Genomic DNA, 20,787 nt, shown 5'->3' on the forward strand with positions numbered 1-20,787 from the left:
TCTGTTGACTCAGGAGATGAAACAACAGAAGTTTCCTCGGGTCCCCGGTGCACAAACTCCGGCCTCGGTGCACAAGTGAGGGGACACAGGGACACGGGCTGCGGGGGGCTCTGCGAGAAGGGGAGGCTGCTATCGGCTCGCACTCTCCGGAGATGCTGGCTCCTGCCCTGACTGCTTGTCGCCCTCCCGCTCGGCAAAAGGCAGCGGCTGGTGCGTCCCTGCCTCCCCGGCACCCCGGCACCTCCTGGGCCAGCCTGAGATGAGGCAGCCTCCTCCCGGGCATGGGCATCTGAAGGTAACCCACAGCTTTAGAGGCTGTTATTAACAACGGGATCGTGAAAATGAACCAGAAAAGCTGCTGCAAGCCCTAAGGTGATTCCTATATCCACTATGGAGAATTAAGCCGGATGGCCAGCGCTGGGAGCGAGTTCCGCTGCCGGGCTCCGGCCGAGCCGTGCGCGGGGGTGACACCGCTCGGCCCATTGTCCCCTCCCCGCCGGCCCGGCCCGGCCCGGCCCGTCCTTCCAGGGCCGGCCGTTCCCGGCGCCCCCGCTCCCTCTCCCGGTGCCGCAGCCGAGGGTTCGGCACCTGCCCGGGCCCGGCGCCGGCCGCGCGCCCTTTATGGCCGGGCCGGGCGCGGTGCGCGGGTCCCGCTCCAGCGAACAATGGCAGCGGCGGCGCTGCCCGGCACCTCCTGAATGGGCGCAGGCCTGGGGGGCGGCGGCGGCGAGGAGGAGGAGGAGGAGGCAGCAGCGGCGGCGGCGGGGCGAGGCGAGGAGGGAGCCGCCGCCCCCCATCCTCCCTCCCGCCCTCCGCCCGTCCCTGCGCAGGGAGCGCGGGGCCGGGGGGCCCGTCCGTGGGGCGGCGGCGGGAGCAGCGCTGAGCCGCAGCACCGGCAGCGCCCGGCGGGCGGGGGACCCCCGCTCCATCGCGGGCCCCGCGCCGAGGTGAGTCCCGCCGCGGCGGAGCTTCAGCCACACGCACCCCCAGCTCCCGCGCCGGCACACCGCGGGGGCAGCGGGGAGGAGGAGGAGGAGGAGGGGATGCTGATGGCAGCGCCGGCCTGCGCGGAGGCCTGCGGGGAAGTTGCGGGGTGTGCGAGGGTGGTCTGAGGTGACGGGGGGGCGGCAACTTGGCGCCGTGTCCCCCCCGGGCAGGTGCAGCGCGGGGCGGGGGCGCCGCCCCGCCGGGGCCGCGGGGGCCGCGCTTACTTCAGCCTCGGCCAGAACAAAAACATAATGAAGGAGGGGGGATGGGATTTTTATTTTTATTTAAGGGAAAAAGAGGAAAAAAAAAGCCCCAGCCCTGGGAGTAGCTGTCACCGCGCGCATTAAACTAGAGAACTGGCTAATCAAATAAAACTGGCTCATTGTCTGAAACTCTATCCCAGCGCAAAATGCGGCTGTGAATGCAATTAACCATCTGTCTGGCGGGCGGCGGAGCGCCGGGTCCGTGCGGCCGGCACCCGGGCGCTGCCGTGCCCGAGCCGCGGGATGTGCCCGGTGTGTGTGCGAGGAGGATGCTGGAGCGGGGGGGGGAATCCAATCCTCCCTCGGCCCCGAGGCGAGCGAGCGAACCCAAACAAGCCGCGGGGGCCCGGCGGTGGCGGCCGAGGCGGTGGCTTTGCCGCGGTGATGCTCCCGCGGGGAGCCCGCCGGGATGGGCGCGTTTCTGGGGGAGCCGGGCCGGGAGCCGTGGGTGGATGCGTGAGGCCGGAGGGAGCGATGCGCCTGTGCGAGCCGAGGCCTCAACGAGCCTCTTGCGGGAAAACAAAACGGCTCCGCGGTCCTTAAATCCTCCCGGAGGTTTTTTTCCACCCCCCCCGTTTCCGCCCCGCGGTTCGCTCGTCCCCCCTGCCCCGCGCCGGCCCCGAAACCTCAGTGCAGCCATCAACATCCTGGTACTCGGCTGTGCCGCGCCGGAGGTACCTGCTGGCACCGCCGGAGCGGCGTGCTACTGCGGTAACACCGAGCCCGCCGCACACGCTGCTGCTCGCTCTGCCGCTACACACGCTCCTGCCTCTCGCTTTGCTGTTTTTAAATTTTTTTTTAATTTTTTTTTTTTTGGTGCGCGTGTGGTTTAGTAAAGGAATAATACAGAGGCTAAAAAAAAAAAATAGCGGCAGCGCTCAAGCAGGTAGGATGCAATTTAAAGTCACTTCAGCTAATACCCCATGCAAGACTGCATTTGTTAAGGTATGTGAGCTGTGCAGAAGGCAGCAGTCTTTAGTGATTCACTTTTGAAAAACAAATACTTGACAAAAGAACCAGACCTGCTAAATGGATAACAATTATGTAAGCCTATAGTAGGTTTTGATGTATGTCAAGTCTGTTAAATAAATCAACCTGTTCAGTGAATAAATCTGCTCTGCACCAATGCTTTATTATAATTTTTTTAAGGAGAATAAACCTGTGTATTTAAGACGTTTTTACTGATGTGAATCTCGTGGCCAAGCCCCATAGCTGCCAGTGACACAAGACAAATCCGTGGGGAGGGTGGGGTGCAGGAGCGTGGGGAGGGATAAGGTGGATATTAAAAATACACAAAGATGTGCATAAGGATTCCTAGTGATAAAATTCTCACTGATCCATGTCTTGATGGAGTATTTGCTTTGCAGTGGCAATGGCCCATACAAAGCTACATTGATTTAGCTTGCTCTGTTCACGATGGCAGTTCTGGTGAATAATTATTTTCCCAAAAGCCCTTACCAAGGGAAGAAAGAGAGTCCCTGCTTGGCCTACACAGTAGTACAGTATCTTTGAAAGCGCGTATCCGGCTGCAAATAAAGAGAGCCAGTTCAAGTGTTACTACACTCAGCAGGAATAAAAGGGAGGCAGAAAAGGGGAGCCCCCGTGTGCCTCGTCCCCCTCTCCCTCTCTGCTCCTCGCCCTGCGCTCGGCTTTGGGGGCGGGGAGGGGGATTTTTCTGGGTTTGTTTTTCCCTTTTTTTTTGGTGTTTGCTGTTGCCTTTTGGAGGCGAGGCTCTGGCAGCCCACTTAAGCGTTGAGTTCTGAATGCTGAGGAGTCTCTTTCAGATTGAAAAAAAGAGAAGAGGTTGTGGCCAGGGGGTTTTAACTTCCGTAGCCGGGACAGGGACTCCCTGTGTGGGGCAGTGCCTTGGTGGTGTCCTTCTCTTTTGAGATGGTGGGGCCTCGTGGATGGTTTCGTGATGGATCACGTGTGTATCTTTTTTCCTGGCTCTGCAACGAAACATATGAAAAGGCTCAAATGTGCCTGCAGGACCAAGAAGGCCCCAGGCTTGGGGAGAAAGTGTTCCCAGACAAAGGGGTCTGGCTCAGGCTGGATCCTGGGTGTGGGACCCAGCCAGGGATGCGAGGTGCATTTTTTGGATATTAAGGCTTTTCCATTGTAGCAGCAATCCAGCTGTGCTGCGTTCCCCCAGCACAGCAGTGAACCATCCCCTTGAAGTTTATGCCCCGTTGCAAACAAAAAGCAGCGTTAGGAAATAATCTTTTCCTTGGGCAGAATCCAGGGAGGAGAGCCATGGATGCTCCAGGCCTTGCCCTGGTCCTTGTGTGGGGGCTCTTTGATGCTGCCGTTGCTGAGTTTGTGTTTGGCCCTGAGAGGGTTTGGGTAGCCTGGCTGTTTACCAGAGGAAAATTGCTATTGCTTCTCAGTAATGACAGCTTTTGGTCTGTGAGGGTATGTTAAAAAAATATTTTGAGAATTGGGAGCAAAATAATTGTTATGTAATCCACCTGTTACGTTCAAAGTCCTGTTTTCCACCTGGGAGAGGATTGCACTTTTTTATTTTTATGCTAGATCTTTGTGTACTTTTAGCCCCGCTTGAGTTGGCTTTATAATCATTACCTGTGTATACAGTCAGGTGCTTGACGAGCCTGATTTTGTGGATGCTGCCAGCAGTGAGTAAATGAGCCATGTGGCATGAAACTGAGCAAACCATGTTTTGCTGGTACCTTGCTCTTCCCTCTTTTCTCTGAGCTGGTGCTACCCACCCCTGGTGTCACCTGTCACCTGTGCAGGGGTCTGAGCTGTTCTAGCACAAGGATTTCTCTGTCTGATTTCTTACCTGTATGTGGTGTGAGAGGCGTGGTGGGATCTCAGCCTTTTGGGCTTTTGATTTTAGGGCTCCTGGGTGCCCTTACAACCAAACACTAAACGATTGCCAGGCGTTGTGTCGTGTAGAAAGCAGTGAAGTTACAGATGCTGAAGATGATGGATTGCCTTGAGCATCCAGGTGTGGGGATTTGCCTGAAGGATGCAGGAATTGAGTATAAAGCCTGTGCTGAGGGTTGGTAGCACTGCTGAGCTGCATGGACACGAGGAGAAACAGGGAGTGTTTGGGAAAGCTGAGCCAGAGGGAAGCTTGCAGGAGGAGTTGTCAGTTCTGCAAATGAGTGTTGAACCCTCATCCTTAGCAAATTGTCTTAGGAACGGCCAGGGGAAGTGGCTTTGGTGCCGTGGTGCTCTGGACTCTGGTGGTAGTGCTGGGTGGATTTTGTTTGCAGTTCAGGGGAGTAGCATGTAATCTGTGTAATGCTGCTTTTGTGTGCTCTATTGCAAATTGATGTCTGGGGAATGACATGAAGCAAAGGCTCTAGACCAGCGGGTCTGTGATATTTTTGTAGCGATGTCTTTTTATTCAAAGCAGGTGTCATGGAGATCTTTCATCCCAGGATTTCTTTCATCCCTGGCGTTTGTTAGCTTGTGTTAAAACTTTAAATCTTGAGAATTTCTTCTGTACAGAAGGTGTTCCTCATGTTGCTCTGGCATGGGCTGAGCGATGATTATGCAGTCTCCAAAGAGTGACAGGGATGAGGTGGATCTGTGTCTGCATGGCTACGTCAGCCCTGTGAATAATCCAGGGACGTGGCCCAGTGCCCTCCAGCCACAGGCAGGGTCTGTGCCAGCTCAGCTGGAGGACCTGCCCAGGGCTCTGGGAGTGGGCAGCGTGGGCGTGTTGTCCCTGGGCAGAGTTTTCTTCTAACCCTTAAGCATTCAGGAGGTGATTTATGCCCAGCAGTCTGAGCTCGTATTTGCAGTCTTGTTTGCCTTTAAAAAAGCTTTTGACTACGAGATAACTGATTTGCTTAATTTATCCAACCTCTTGTCTCGATAGTCTCCCATGATGGAGAATTCTGCTGGCTAATTGTTGCCTTTCACTGATCTTATACATCTTTGTTTTGTGCTGCATCTTCAGAACCTCGGTGGATGTGTCACTAGAAGTTTCTGACCAGTCCCCTTGTCTTCATTTACGGTGTTGCTCCCTGCTGGGAAGGTGGAACCACAGTCTGCTGGCCCAACAGCGTTGCTTCTGCTTGGACCCCAGCTAATTAATTACCCCATCAGTTCAACACCTTTCTGAATTGTCACTGTCAGGACTGTGATTTTTGTCTCTTCCAGTAGCTGTTGTTTTCCTGAGGCATGAGACCATGAGTGTCTCTGTCTTAGGAGGGAGCTGGAGGTCTGCCTTGTGGTGTCCCTTGAGTGGTGTTGCAGTGCCAGTCTCTGTGTCACTGGGGCTGGCAGCAGCAGCAGAGCTCGTAGGCCTGGCCTTGACACCAGTTTGGGCTTTTCTGCCAATTTATCAGCTTCCTCCTCTTGCCTCTGCAGGGTTTCTGTCGTGCAGAAGGGACTCCTCGTGGTGGGTTTGGTGTGAGGGTCCCATCCTGCCTTGTGGTGTTCCCTGCAGGGGTCTGGAGCTGTTCCACACTGCTCCACCGAGGCCCTTGGAGAGAGGAGAGTCAGGATTTCCAAAATAACCCCAAACAGCCAAGGTGTTTTCTGCCTCTGCTCTCCCCCAGGTAGGGAGCTCCTCACTGTCCTTTTCCTGACGTGCTGACACTGCTGAGGAGGTGGCTGGTGAAGGAGACTCTTACATTTTTGAGGGTATTTGCACCCTCAGATGGAGGTTATCAGCAGATGAGCTCTTGTGGATCTTGCAGGACTCCCAGGAGTGCCAGGACGTGGCTTGGGGTGCACAGAGCACTCCTGAGCACTTCTTGGTTGTTTCATTCCCAGCACGAGACCTGGCTCCTGGGGAGGGCTTGGGCACAAATTCCCAGCTCTTTCCCAGTTCCATCCCAGGTGAGGTCTCTGCCATGCTCTGGAGCTGCTTCTGGAGCTGTGTCCTTATTAAAAAAATTCAGATTCCTTTCCAAACACTTGGGAGGATTTTAATTGTCAGTTACAGCACAGGGGAGCCAAACGTGGGAAAGACAAGTTCTGTGGGTGAATTTTGTTTCCTGTACAATGTCCCAATGAATGAGATGAGTCTTTGATGGAGGAGAGAAGCTGAAGCCTTATGAAGGGCCTGTTTATTGGCATTAATTATTTTTTATTAGTTACAGCATCCGTAGTCCGTTGGCAGTAGAAGAGCCCAAAGTAAGAATATTAATTCTTCAGAAGTTTTTCAAAGCTTGCATTTTTCATAAGAAGCTTGTGAAGCTTCAAATCTAAAGCTTCCAAAGCCTTTTTTTTTTTTTTTATTCTTCAGAAGTGCCACTGAAGCTCTTTTTTTAATTTCTTGTATTTTAGCTGAAACTATGAGTTTTACACATGGGAAAAAAAAAAAAGTTCTTTCCCATCCACTGCATTGGCCCCAATTTTCAGGTCCCTGCCTGGGTCAGCTAAGCCCTCTGCAAGCATCAGCTGTGCTCTGGAGAGCAGGTATGGACCCTTTGCTCCTAATTTCCTGTCCTTTCCCCCCTCTGGCTGGGGTTTTACTTGGTGGCTGAAGCACAGATGGATTTGAAATGTGGATTTGTTTGTGACTGGCCACTCAGGACAATACTTGACCTTCACAGTGGTTGAATAACTTCGGAGAAATACTGAACTGCTTCATGGGAGCGAGGAGGGTGGCTGGGAATTTAACCAGTACAGAGGGAATCTGGTGTCTGTTTGGCCAGCAAGCAGCATTTTTTTTTTTCCTGGTAGCCTTGCAAGGTCATGTTTTAATACTCTGAACATGAATTTAAGGGTCATGCTGGTATTTCAGTGGTAATGCAGATGGATGCTGGATCTTATTTCATGTTGCTCCAGGGAATGGAGCAATTAGTAATCTTGGCTCTCTCTGAACCTCGAGGGGGAAAATGAAAATTGCCTTTTTCAGGGTGGTCACTGTTCTCATTTGCATGAAAAAGCTGTTGGGGAGTGGGGTGATTTTAGCTACGGAAAGTTGTGATGTGGGCTTTTTTGTTTAATGTTATTGCTGACATTACATGGACAGGTTCACTTCACTGACAGCTGTGCCTTTAACATGACAAGATGGGTGGAATTTTTGGGAAGATCAGAGGGGGAAGTGCTGCTGACCACAATTTTTCAGCTCGTGTTAAAGCAAACAAGCAAACCCCAATCTCCCTGACACCACTGGCTCTGCAGGGAGCAGCACACAATCATTTCCCATGGTTTGTTTATGCCTGCCTCTGAGAAAATCTCCTATATCAAAATCACCTGTCCATGCAGTGACTCGTGTGTGAGAGGGAGAGATTCCTTGTGGAGTGCATGGAGCAGGAATTCAGCTGGCTCTGGCACAGGCTGATGGTGACAGGGGGGCTCAGGACCATTCCCAGCCCGTGGCTGATGTCAGCCCAGCCAGGCATGGCAAAGGCAGAGGAACCCTCAGCCCAAACCTCCTGCAGAGCAAATAATTGTCCTAACCCAGTAACCTTCACTTGCTTAATTGCCTTATTTGTCTGGTTAGTTTATTGTTTGGTGGAGTTTGTAGGAAGAGGAGTTTTGTGTATTTTGTGGCTGTTTCTTTGGTTCATTTGTGCTCCTTCCTTGGCTGCTGGGTTTGAGCAGTGCCTCCTCAGCAGACACCAACAGCAGCCTTTTGGGAGGTGGATGGGAGGCTGGGCAGGCCACTGAGTTTCCAAGGAGCTTCTGGTTTGAAAGAGTGAATTTTTGAAAGGCTTGATTGCTCAGCATCACAATTTATGGCTGTTCTAGGCAGCACAAAGTTGTGTTTCAGGATTTACATTTGTGTTATGGTTTATGTCCCTGCACAGTGTTGAGCTAAGAACCACATGCTCCTCGCAGTTCTCTCTTCTTCTGCAAAGGGTGTTTGAACTGGTGCTTGATCACCAGCAGGGTCTGGTGCTGATTTCACCCTTTGGAAGCATTTCTGGCTTTGCAGGATGAGCATTGGTAGTGCTGCAGAGCTGGAGCTCGTTAGTGACTGATGTGTTGCTGTTATGTGGAATTACTGATGCTGATTGCTGGTGTGTGGAATTACAGGTTCCAATTCATGTGTTAAGCAAACCCTGGTATCTCAGGTTCTCTCTGGATTTTTTCCCTATAAACTGCATCCTCCCTTCCTCCCTTGTTTATGGTGTTCACCTCTCCATGGACAGTCTGTGTGCTGGATTCCTCACTTAGGATGAGTTCAAGACTGCCTGAAATTTAGTTCAGGGGGAGTTGGGAAGCATCTTGGATTAACTTTTCACCCACTGGAGGGGTTGTTGGGTAAAATGAGTGGCTTGAGACTAAAAACAAAACAGCCTCAATGCCAGCAGGAGTGGAGGAGGGTGGCTCCTGGGAAGGGATTGCTGAGGGACATTTCAGTGAAAGTGGTGGGGAAGAGAGGAAAATGCTGCTTAAATTGTGTTTTGAAGCTTTTTGGCCTGGTGTGGTATGGGAAAGTCTTCATCTGCATTGTGATCGATGAGTTTGTGTGTGGTGGAGTCCAAATATTGTATCACAAATGCTTAATGACTGACTTGAGCCTTAAGCCTCATGTGAAGGCAGGAAGGTTTATGTTCCCCTCTGCAATGTGCAGGAACCTAAAATATCTGAAATCTGCAGCTGACAATGTAATTGATGAGTTCTCACCCTGCATTCCTGGGCTGATGTTAAAACAAAAGGCAGTTTAAGGGTATTACAATATTTATATTTAATCTATATAAAATATCTATATATTGTATCTCTACAATAATATTTAAGGGTATGATCCTATCTTATATTCTGTTATTCAGTTAGGCCTGGGCATTTGCTGAAGGGGCTGTGTTAAATCACTCCTACATTTGTGAGGATCAGGTTGAAAACCTGATGTGTAGCTTGGAGTTTAGTTGGTATTTTTGTTATTTTGTTAATACCTTCATCCCCCTCCCTGCATTTATGGGTGCAGCCATACCCTGTGGTGGTGGCTGCTAAACTTGTTATCTGTGGCTGTTGGAATAATTTCTCTTTGGGGCAATGTAAGGCTGCTTAAACATAAATGACAAGAGGGGAGCAGAGGGGTTGGAATGAGCATTTCCAGGTCTCTGCAGGGTCCTGCTCAGAGTCCCCAAATGCTTCACACTCTGCTCTGTCTATCCTTGAACAACTTCTGTGCATTGCACGGTAAATGGAAGTCAGAATAGTTTGTTTGATGTTATTTATTCAAATCTGGAAAGGATGGCTGTGCAAAGACCAAAGAAAAATGGTTTTAGTCTGACAAATGCCAAGGGTTTTTGTTTTGTTTTTAAAGCCCAAACAAACCCTTTGGGATCCTTGGCTGGGTATATAATAGCATGAAATACACCATTCCTTTCATTCTGCTCCCTAAAAATCTAATTTTTTATGCATTTAAAGTGGGAGTTGAGGCAAAAACAGAGTTTAGCGCTGTTGACCTATATTTATGAAAAGAGAAGGCTTGCTAAGTGTTGCAAGAAAAGAATATATAGTGCTGTTGGTATACTCTGACAAAATGTACACACATACTAAAACCACTTTTGGGATTCTTCATCTTCTTACTGAGTGTTTAAGCCCTTTCCAGCCAGATCCAATCCATTTTTGCAGTTCATGGCATGTGTATTCAGGCTGCCATTAATAGCCATGAGGCATCAGTGGAGAGGGGCAGCAAATCAGGGAGTCTAGAGCAAGCAGGGGAGAGTGGTGGTGCTGAAACCCTCCCTGATCCCTGGGTTTAAAGGTGAACTTTTTTCCCCTGTTTCCTTTTTGTTGTTTTATTTTTTAATTCAGCCCACTCTCTATAAAGTGCAGTTTAATGGTTATCATGCTGCTTGTTGCATAACTGTGGCACAGATGTTATTTTTTTGTAATGTTGCCTGACATATTTAAAAGGGAAAGAGAGGAAGGGAATTTATACCCTTTGGAGATGAATATGTGGAGCCTATTAGTCTTAAAAAAAGTGTGAAGAGCTAGTTAGAGCTGGAGCTGGCACATCTCTGAAAGGCTGATCTGTGGAGTGGAGCTCTTCAGATAAAGAATGAACGTGTTTTATCTTCTGGAGTTTGTTGTGTGTGTTACCAGCCAGCCTAAAACCCAAACTTGGTGGGGTACGTAATGTTTAGGCACATGATTAAATATTTTATGGAACTGAGACCAAATCCAAATGCATATTTAATAAAATGCTCTCCAGAATTAAGTTTTATGGGATAATCACTGGTGGTGCTCAGAGTTAAAGGATGTGGAGATGAAATACCTCGCTCAGCATGGGTAGTACTGAATGTGTAAGTGTTTATTTCATTGCAGCTGCAAACAACACCTTTAAAGTTGCTTGCTTACGAAGCTTTGACTGAGAGAAAATGCAGTTATGAGCACAGTTTTAGCAGAAGGAAAAAAATTGCATTCAGGCCTACCATTTCTGGGAGGAATAGGCATGAGAACATGAAATCATCTCCTTTTGGCATTTCTAACAACATTAGAAGTTCTAAAATAGTAGAAATGCAAATAAGTAGAGTGAAAATGGTAGATGCTGTATTTATATTTATTTATGTATAATAACAGAATGCCTGGTGTTTCAGATCAGCACAGTGTGCCTGGATTCTCAGAGTATTTGTTTTATAAATGGGGATAAAGCTGCACAACCCACCTCTCCCTGCTCTACAGAGGAGCAAACCAGCTCACAGGAACATTAATGACCTGCTAGAAATGCAGTGGGGAAGTGAACCCAAGAATCTTGGCTTCCCAGCCCTTGTTTGAGCCTGTGGGCTGGGCAGTGGGATAATTGGGATAAATTGATAAGGGGGAAAGAGGAGAGAAGAGGGAGATATGACACCCACTGTCATGGAGCATCTTTTTGAAGTTGTGGAATAAAGAAAATTCAAATGATTCTTCTGAAAGAACTTGAAAAAAGCTCAGGTGAATAGTTATAAAAACAAACAGAAGGAAACCTGAGAGTGTTTTTGACTTGTTTCTGCCTAGGGCAAGACATTTAGGTTAGTTTTTATTTTGCTTTTGTTCTGCCCTTTGCCCCTCCCCCTTGCTGGATTACCTACTACAGGAAATAACAAATTAGGCAAAATAAATCCTAAATTACAGTTGGAGGAGGCAGGAGCTGCTGGGCGAGGGTAAAATTGCAGGTGTAAATTGGAGGGCAGTCCCTGTGCCTGGGATTTTATTGCCCAAGAAGCAGGTGAGGTGGGCTGCGAGTTCATCCCTCAGCTCTGGGGGTGCTGGGTGGGGAGGACACGGCTCACCCTCCTCCCTTGCTCCACCACAGCCACTTGGCAGGTGGACACAACTCCAGGGCTGGGAATTTTCTTCCTTTCCATCCCAGTGACACCCATGCAGTGTTTGGTGCGTGGTGCTCTGAAAACATCCTCTTCTGGCTAAGGAAAGGATGGAAAATACAGGGCTGAAATAGAAGGTTCGTGCTGATGCAAGCTGTGTTTACTTTTGGAAATTCAGTTTATTAAACTCAAGGCTGCAGAACTCCAGGGATCAGTGATGCTGTCTGAACATCACCTTCCGCACCGCACAAGCAATTTTTCAAAATTACTTTTTTAATTAAAAGTTGTATCGGTTTAACGCGAGTTAAAGGAAAGTTCACAGGCTTAGCATCGTCTGAAACACGCTGCAGATTTGGGAGAGAACCTTTCCCTGCCTTCTAAAAGTTTATCCAAAATAGTGAATATGCATGGGAAGAGAGGGGAATCTCCTCCTGGGCTCGGCCTCTGAGGGATTGCAGGGTGAAGGTATTTATTGATTATCAGTCCAGCTCCACTTCCATTACCTTCAGAAGGAGCTGCAGAGCAGCAGAGTTGGAATATGAACATAAGGAAAACAAGGAGGACTCGAGGTACAGCAGAGGAAAGTCAATACAGAGCTTATTTAAATGTCAGCTGCCTGGAAGAGCTGTGCTCAAAAGCTGTGAGCAGAGATTAGGGCTGGGACACGACTGGAAGGGAGGGAGGGAGGGAGGTGGCTGCTGCTGCTGCTGGGGGCAATGCCTGCACAAGGAATATGTTAAGGAGGGAGAAGAAACTGCTGACTGAAAATTGCATCTGACAATTAGTTCTGAGCAGCTAATTGGAGAAGTTCCGTGGCTCTTGGACAGGGGAAGCCTGTGACTGTGGTTGGTGGGCGATCTGATCCATGTTAACAGTGTTATTCATCAGCGCTGCTGACAGGGATAAGTGACACCCATTACAAATCTGTTTACTACCTCTAGGTAATGCATTTAGTTTCTGAACGCATGTGCAGGGTAGGGAGTCTCTGTGAGCACAGGGTTTCTGGAATTTTATAGAACCATGGAATATCCTGGGTTGGGAGCGACCCACAGGGATCATCAAGCCCAACTCCGAGCCCTTTGAATAATTTTTAATCACATTGACTGTACTTTTCCCAATAGGTCAGAATTGTAATTCTGTGGCATTTGTCAATGTAAGGGGTTTTGTATTTGGGGAGAGCTTGTGCAAAAAAATTGCTGGTTTGTAGAAGCCTGATGCCTGATTCTGAATTTCACGGCCATTTTTATTTTGGAAAGTTAGCCACTAATTACATGCCATAATAAGAAGTAGTTTTATTACTGTTGTACCAGAAATAAAATTAGGTTGAGCACTTTCACGCAGGAAACATTATTGGAGTCAACCTCCAAAATGTTGCACTTGGGGATGTGGCTTAGTGATGGACGTGGCAGTGCTGGGATAATGGTTGGACTCGACGATCTTGGAGGTCTTCTCCAACCCAAACGATTCCATAAAGTCCTCAGCATTTCAGGCAGGACTGGAGGTGAGAAAGATGGGGTGCTGTAGCTCATTGCAACCCAGCCAAGTTTTTGTTTATTTTGTCAGCCTCCTGCTTCATTCTGAATGGAGTTTGGTGGTTTTGTCTGCAGGGGGGTGAGTGCTTTGTGCATGTGATAGCCAGGGAACCCGAAGGCTTTGACATCCTGCCCGTTCCTGGCAGTGCTGCTTCCTTGGCAGGGCCAGACTTTGTCCTGACCCTGATCAGAACCCGTGTGGTGTAACAGGTACTTGCTGAGGCCAGTGAGACCACGACCATGGGAGCAAAGGGCAAAACAAACTCTGCTTTGGAAGTGTTTCTTTGCCATCTACACAAACACACAGCAACAAGCCTTTGTGCTCTTAGCAGCCATCCCTTGCTTTCTGCCTCGCTGTCCCACGCTGCCTGCAGAGGTGCATTTACTGGAAAACATCCCAGCTCTGCACGTGATCCCCTCCTGCAGGGAGGATGGGAGAGCAAACACCGTGTGATGGGCTCTGTTTGCACTGTGTGATGCTCTTCTGAGCAGAAGGCTTCCCACCAGAAGACAACTGGTTGTCCAGGAGGGCAGCGGCCACGCTGGGCAGGCAGGGATTTTACACGTAGATGGGATGTGAAGCAGTGGGCTAAAGTTGCTGTCCCTCTCTCTGGTGTTGACTTTTATTTTCCAAAAGCTGTGGTGACAGCAGAACAGTGGACAAGGGATGTAGGTTTGCATTTAAAATACACAGGAGGCTCCACTGAGCCAGCATTGACTTCTCTCTTGGCCCTGTAACAGTGCCATCACTTTTCTGTCCTCTTCACCCCACTTGTTTAATGGGATTATTAATATGGATGTGTTTGCTTCCCAGGAGTGTCCTGAAAATCAGTTAAAATTGGAAAAGTGTGTTGAAGAAGTCTCTCAGTACTGCTTAAAAAATTTAAAAACGTTAAAAAATTAAATTTAAAAATGTAAAAATTTCTTGATTTCTTTTAGTAAAGAGAAGTTTACTTCTCAGCTGGAGTTTCCTTTTTGCATTTTTCCTTTTGCTTGTGTGTGGTATCCCATGGCTCTTCCAGTCTGAATCCTGCTTTATAAAATATTACATTTTATCCTGTATTGGAGAGTCAGATTTTCAGTATGTATCTTATTACACAGAAAGGAAATAGGAGGCAACCTTCAAAATTTGGGCTGTAAAACTTCTTCCCCTTCAGATGACATAGAGGACTTCTCATGCTTAATTGAAAGGTTCTGGATTCTATTTTCAAGACTTCTATTCCAGTGAAAGGTGGAGAGCTCTTTTTGCAGATTACTTGTGGCCAGAACTGATTTCTTGTCCAAAAATTAAACCCTTTAGCAGTTTTTTAAAAGGCAGCTGGGGAGCCAGTGTCAAGAGGGGGTCGAGTTAAGAGGAACACTCTCTGTAGCATTTAAATGAAATATTTCTTGGAGGGCTCTTCTGAGGGGGGTTATCTGTAGGTGGTGTTCAAATCCTTGGATGTTACTGGCAGTTGGATTGAAGATGAAGGGAGGGAACAAGGACATGAATGCTGGGAGGAGTGAAGAGTTTGCTCTTGCAGGGCAAGGAAACATGGCACCTTCCTCCCTTACAGTCTCACCTGAAGCCCATGTTTCTTTCCCCTCGTGGACTTCTTTGGTTCTCCTTTGGTTGTCTTTCCCTTCAGTATCAAAGCTGCATCCCCTGAAGGTTGTCTTGGCTTCTGGTACTGAGTTCACACGGGGAATGAGATGAAACAAGGCAAACTTGGTTCTAATCACTCTCGTCTAATTCTGCTGCATAATGGAGATGAGCAGTACTTACATAACAATATCCTGGGATGTTAATAGATTTAATAACCCAGAAAGGTGGGAAGAGGTTCTGAATTACCTACAAAATGGCATCTAACTAATGAAGTTTACGGGCAGCTCATCTCTTTGAAGGAGAGTCAGATGGTAGGAGCGAGACTTCTGCATATGCTCAGAAGAGGGAACAAAATGAAGCTGCCTGTCCTAATCAGAATAAAACTGCCATTAAAAATAAGTTCTGAGATGCTGTTGGATTATGCCAGTAATACAGGGCTTCTAATTCAAGTCTTGCAAAAATGTAAACAACACAGACTCCTTTAGATTAAATCTTTTTTTTTTTCCAAGTGTTGATATGTTCCAATCTTGGGGATTAGAACTCTGTATGTGCCCAGCGAAAACAATCGGTTCATTAATGCTGTTTTGTTAGACCTTGCCCCCCTCTTGCCATGGTGATAAGGGACCTTAATTAGATCCCAGAACAAATGCTGGGGAGCTTGACAAAAAGGAGAAACATGGGGAGGGGGTGGAGAAATACTGAGATGTTGTTAGCAGATACATGCGGAGAGCTGCATCCTGCAGAGGACAGACCGTGTTCTGTGGAAAACGCTGGTTTCCCTTCCCAGGAACACAGCCTGTGCTGCTGGGCTGGGAACATCCATGGGCAGTGTGTAGGACTGGCACTGGCAGCTCCCTGCACATCAGATCCTGCTCCAGGGGCCGCGAGAGCGGACGAGGAACGCGGAGCTGCGGATTAAAAATGTGCATCCCTAAATCTGAGCTGGATGCTGCTGATGGTCCCCCATGGGAAGTGGCCACATCATTGGGTTGATTCATGTGTGGTTTGTGAACAAGAAAATGTCTGTGTGGGGAGGCTTGGAAAGGGACGAGGAGGAGAATTCAGAGGATTTTTGTGAATACCTTCAGCAGAGAGGGCAAAAGCAAAAGAGGGGGAATTGTGGTGCTGAAGGTTGGCAAATAATGCTGGCTGGGAAAAGGAGGAGAGCTTTCTCTGACTCCATGTGGTTTCAGAAAGGCAAGCGTGCAGAAACATGAGCGTTAAAAATTAAGAAATGCTGGGTTATTCTGTTTGTTTTCTATTATTGGGTGCTCAGGTTACTCCTTCAAAACTTCCCGTGCCATCATTTGAGGTAGAACATTAACTTCAGGTTAAAATCCCAGCTTCTCATTAACTGCATTTCCAGTCTGAAATCCGAGGACTGTGGCTATCAGCTCTCATACCTTTCTCTCCAGTCTTAAATTACCTGCTGCCTGATTAGTTGTACTTTATAATTATTCCTTACTTAAATTGCCTTTCAATAAAATAAGACTGTCTCTTTGAGTCTCTCATAGGAAGTGTGTTTTTCTGGCCATAAGACAGTCATTCTCTGAGCAACTAATTTATTAATTTATTTTTATTTTCATGTCAGGTTTTCTGTGTCACAGTGACATATCTGGGTACACAGGTGAAGATGTTTCAAGTGAAATTTATTGCATTACAAGATGATGCATAAAAGCCAACCCTGTTGTCAAGGTCTATCAAGCAGTTTAAAGCTTGGAATTGAATCTCTGTCTAGCCTAATATTTTAGAAACTTTTAAGTAAGAACAAGGTGTAATTCCTCTATTTTAAAAAATAGGCCTGTGCAAAGCATGCATCAAACCTGGCAGCATTTTAGTAAATATATCAAAAAGCAAATTCAGGTGCCTGTAGACCTACATCTCATTTAAACACATTATAGTAGGTGCTAAAGTAATCCTGTGAGAGGCAGGTGTTATCTCTGGGTAAACACAGAACTGTCCATCAGCCCTGATGATGTGGGAGTGCCTCTGCCTGATCTCACTGAGCTCCATGTGCCTGGGGAAGCCACAGGAAGGAGCTGAGTGGCACTGAAAGCTGCTGGGTTTGGGGGTTTGTGCCAGTTCCTTCTGAGCTGCTTGGGTTTGGGCAGGGTTTGGTCATCAGGAGTAAAAAAAGCTCCAGGTATCATGGGGTGCTGCCCTGGCCAGGCTGGCTCTGACAGTGTTCAGTAGGCTCATTTTAACAAAGGTAGCTTTGTTTTCCCTGAAATGTGTTCAGAAAAGAGAAGCTTTTTGAAGTTTGCTAAGTACGAGATGTCTTGCCTTTTCTTACTCATCCACTATTTCTGTGTGTTTCCAATCCCTCTCTTTAGGATATTTTTTCAAGGTTAACAGGACCTTCTTTACAGTTCCTGCTGTTCTTTCAAAACCCTGGAATTCATTATTTTTTAATTTATCTAGAGAGCATGGTGGCCTTAAACATCCAGCACTATGCAGAATTAGTTTCTGTTTTGCAAGAACAGAAAGAGGCTTCTCTCTGGAGCTGAATGGGAACTGAGGTGGTCCAGTTTAAGTTTTCCAGTTTTCCTTTGCAGACTGAGAGTGACTATTTAAGCTTAAACAAGCTGTAAGGGTTATAAAGGAGATTTCATGGACCCTCAATGGAAAGGAATTTCAGATAAATACATACAAGATAACTGTAGTTTTAGTAACATTAATAAAATAAGAGATAAAGGTAAAGTAGGGGGAGGAGATTTGAATTTTCAGATGGAAGAGTGAAGAGGGTGAGCAGCCTCTGCCTGCTACTTAATTGGACCTCAGAATAAACTGGAGACCAGGTGTCCCTGCTCTGTAAACCTGTGGTCTGCAAAATTATTGTCAGATAAACATTACTGCAGGAAAGAAACCTATAAACTCAGGTTTTTATGGGTTATAGCACTGTTAGTTGTAAATAACACCGTAAAAATGCACCCTTTTCAGACAGATGCTTCAGGAGAAGTGAGTATGAACTCCTGCCCATCTGTAGGAGTCTGGTTGCTGCAGAATTCAGGGAAGGTCTCAGTGGGCCTGGAGCTGCTCTGGAAGTGGCTGCTGGTGTGGTGACACCAGAGCAGCACGTCTGGAAATTGCCTAAATCGTTCTTAAAGCTGCAGGGGTTGCTTCCATGGTTGAACATCTTGGAGTTCTAGGAGGAAAAAAAGCCAGGCAGAGGATAAACAAACTACATCACTTAATATTAAGCTGAACTCGCATATGGGTTTTAGTTTGAAAGGAATAAAATGAATATTTCCATCTTCATTGTTAGTGCCCCCCTTGGCAGACTCCCTGTGTGTGCTGGTGATGGAACTGTCTGACTTGGGTTGGAGTTGCTCCTGTCAGAGCAGGAAATGCACTGTCAGGGTACTAAATAATGTGATTAGATGGTCTAGAGGATTTAGTCCTAAATCATGATTTATTTTTTAAGCTGTTGTTCCTAGTGTTGTACATATTAACTAAGAAGGTCTGTTTGGCTTTTACTAAGTGAAAACATTGTAGGAGAGTTTTTAAAGTCACCGTTTAAAGCTCAGATTATGAGTTAAAACTCAGACCTTTGCTAATTCCCACCAGTGGCTGGCTGGCCTGTGTGCAGAGGAATACAGAGAACCAAGAGGGAGTGCCAAAATGCCAAATTCCCTGTTCCCCAGGGCAGCAGCAGCACGTGGAAGGTGTGTGACTGCAGGAAGACACCTCTGAGTTAAGCTGATAAAACCTCTCTTTAATCCTTACTCTGGTTTCCACCTACTTCAATTAATTACGGAGATGAGTTGTTAGTGGTGAGTTTTATGAAACCATGTGTAAACAGTGTGTATAATGAAAACAATAAAGACCTCATTTGTAGATCAGACATTAGGGAGATAGGATTATTTCCTGGCTCAAAGCAGGTGTCAGTTACGTGGATAGTTCCCTTTGTGTGCAAGTTTCATGGCAGGCGAGTGTTTTGCAGGGAACAGTGCACTTTGGAGAGGTGTCTGCATTTCACAGGCTGGATTTGTACAAGTGCTGTCCAGCTGCTGCATCCACATCCTTGCTGGAGCTGTGTAGTCATGGTGCAGCCACAGCAGCAGAGAGAGATGTGTGTGGGAGAAGTCCTTGGTGGCCTGGCTTCTGCTTTTACAGTTTCTCCTGAGCTAATTGTTGGAGCCTTGCATTAAAAAATGAAACCTAATTAAGGATTATGTGAGTTGAACAGTGTATTTGCAGTGAGTCTGTTGGAAGTCTTGATTCGACAACTCGGTGTGTTCTCTTGAGAGAGTTCCATGATGTGTCTGAAGCATGTCCAGGAGCAGGGCTGTGAGAGAAGGAGTCAAGGTCATATGGAAATGATGCACAGCTTGTTCAACACCAGATCAGCCATCCCAGCCAGGCTTAGGAGTCACTTTCCAGGTGTGTGTGCTTGACCCCGGGGAGAGCCCTGCCCTGGGGCTGGTTGGCTGCTGTCAGAGGCAGCTAATGCTTGTCCTGGGGCAGGAGGAATACCACTCATCTTCTGCAGCTGGGCTGCTGTTACTTCTTTCCAGCCCTCCTGGGAAGAAAAGTAGTCCAGCAAAAAAATTTGGAATGATAGCTGTGCTTAAGGGAAGGCTGAAGCTGCAGGGAGCATCACACCGACATCTCCAAAAAATACAGCTCTGGTGTGGGACACGCTTTGGCCGTGGTGTCTCTTGGGTGTTGTGGAACTGGTGTCACCATCTGGCAGGTCAGGTGATGCCCAGGCAGCAGAGCTGCTGTCAGCAGTGGTGATGGGGTGGATTAAGCTCTTTTCTGACCCAGGGATGGGGCAGCTGAGAAGCATTTTAAAAGCTTTTATTCCATTTTCAGTCTCATGTGAAGGGTGAGACAATACAGATATACAATACAGTTATAACTCACATCATCACAATCAGAAGCCAACTATTTTTTAATTACAATGCACTATAAGTGTTTCTTGGCCTATCAGCTTTTGCCATACCATGCTGCAAATGCCTTAAAACCAAAAATCTAAAATTACCCCATGTGTGTCCTACTACAGTGCATCTTTCATCGTTCTATTTCTCTAAAGTATCTAGTCTTATTGACATCCTTTGAAACTTGTTTCTAGTTCCATTTCTCTCTTAACACTGTCTGTCCTGTTCTCATCTCAAAGTTTCCATACAGATGTACACTAGGTGAGCCTTCTGTCAGGCTTTGAGAATTCCCAGCAAATCCATTTTCCACAGGTGGCAGACACTGGGGAGCAGCAGTGGTGATGGCTTAGTGGTGACAGTGGGATGGCAGTGGTGATGGTGCAGTGGTGATGATGGGATGGCAGAGCCCAGGAAGCAGGGGTGTTGACAATGGGATGGCAGAGCTCAGAGAGCAGCAGTGATGATGGTGCAGTGGTGACAATGGGATTCCAGAGCCCCGGGAGCAGCAGTGATAATGGTGCAGTGGTGACAATGGGATTCCAGAGCCCCGGGAGCAGGATGGTGATGGTGGGATGGCAGAGCCCGCGGAGCAGCAGTGGTGATGGTGCAGTGGTGACAGTGGGATGGCAGAGCCCAGGGATGGTGCAGTGGTGACAATGGGATTCCAGAGCCCCGGGAGCAGCAGTGGTGATGGTGCAGTGGTGACAATGGGATGGCAGTGATGATGGTGCAGTGGTGACAGTGGGATGGCATAGCCCAGGGATGGTGCAGTGGTGACAATGGGATTCCAGAGCCCCGGGAGCAGTGCTCCATCTCCAGCGGCGCTGGCAGTACCGGAGGAGCCTGGAGTCTGCACGGGGCTGGATGATCATGCTGGCCTGGAATGGTGCTGGCAGGAAGGCTGGGGCACTGCCTGGCTGTTTGATTTGTCTCCCTGGCTTCCCCTGCCTCAGCTCCTTTGTGTTCCTGGCAGGGAGGCTGCATCTCGAGCTGCAGATGGTCACGGGGAGCAGGGAGGCGTGAGCTGGCGAGGGGCTGGAGTGACCCGGTGCTGGCAGCCACCAGGCAGGAGGAGCCGAGCAGCCACTCACACAGAGCCTTGCAGGACTGATTTACTGCTTGCAGGACCCTTCTACAGAATACAGCAGCCTGTAATGTTGGTCTGTATATATTTAAAATACAAAATTCGTTACAGTTGTTCATCTCGCAACTTCCCAGAGTTTCTTGTTGGTTTAACCAAGTGATGTAGTCAGACTCGTAAGTGCAAAAATGTCCAAGAAATTAAATTAGCAAGCCAAAAGTGATGGCATGGAAGGGGGCAGGAGGTAATTAAAAGATAAGGCTTTGTAA

General features: G+C 47.9%; 1 protein-coding gene across 2 annotated transcripts in view; it reads left to right on the forward strand.

The window, feature by feature from the left end:
- The first annotated feature begins 863 nt into the window (after positions 1–863).
- NEXMIF (neurite extension and migration factor) overlaps positions 864–20,787 on the forward strand; it is a 158,028-nt gene continuing 138,104 nt past the window's right edge. Inside the window, exon 1 of one of the 2 annotated variants that reach the window (XM_039731301.1) lies at positions 864–947. The gene's annotated coding sequence lies outside the window, so the exon portion shown is untranslated. The remainder of the gene's footprint in view (positions 948–20,787) is intronic. The other variant, XM_039731300.1, reaches the window with a different exon arrangement.

The sequence above is a fragment of the Passer montanus genome, unplaced genomic scaffold (genome assembly GCF_014805655.1).
Source record: "Passer montanus isolate IOZ18808 unplaced genomic scaffold, ASM1480565v1 scaffold76, whole genome shotgun sequence".
NCBI lineage: Eukaryota > Metazoa > Chordata > Aves > Passeriformes > Passeridae > Passer > Passer montanus.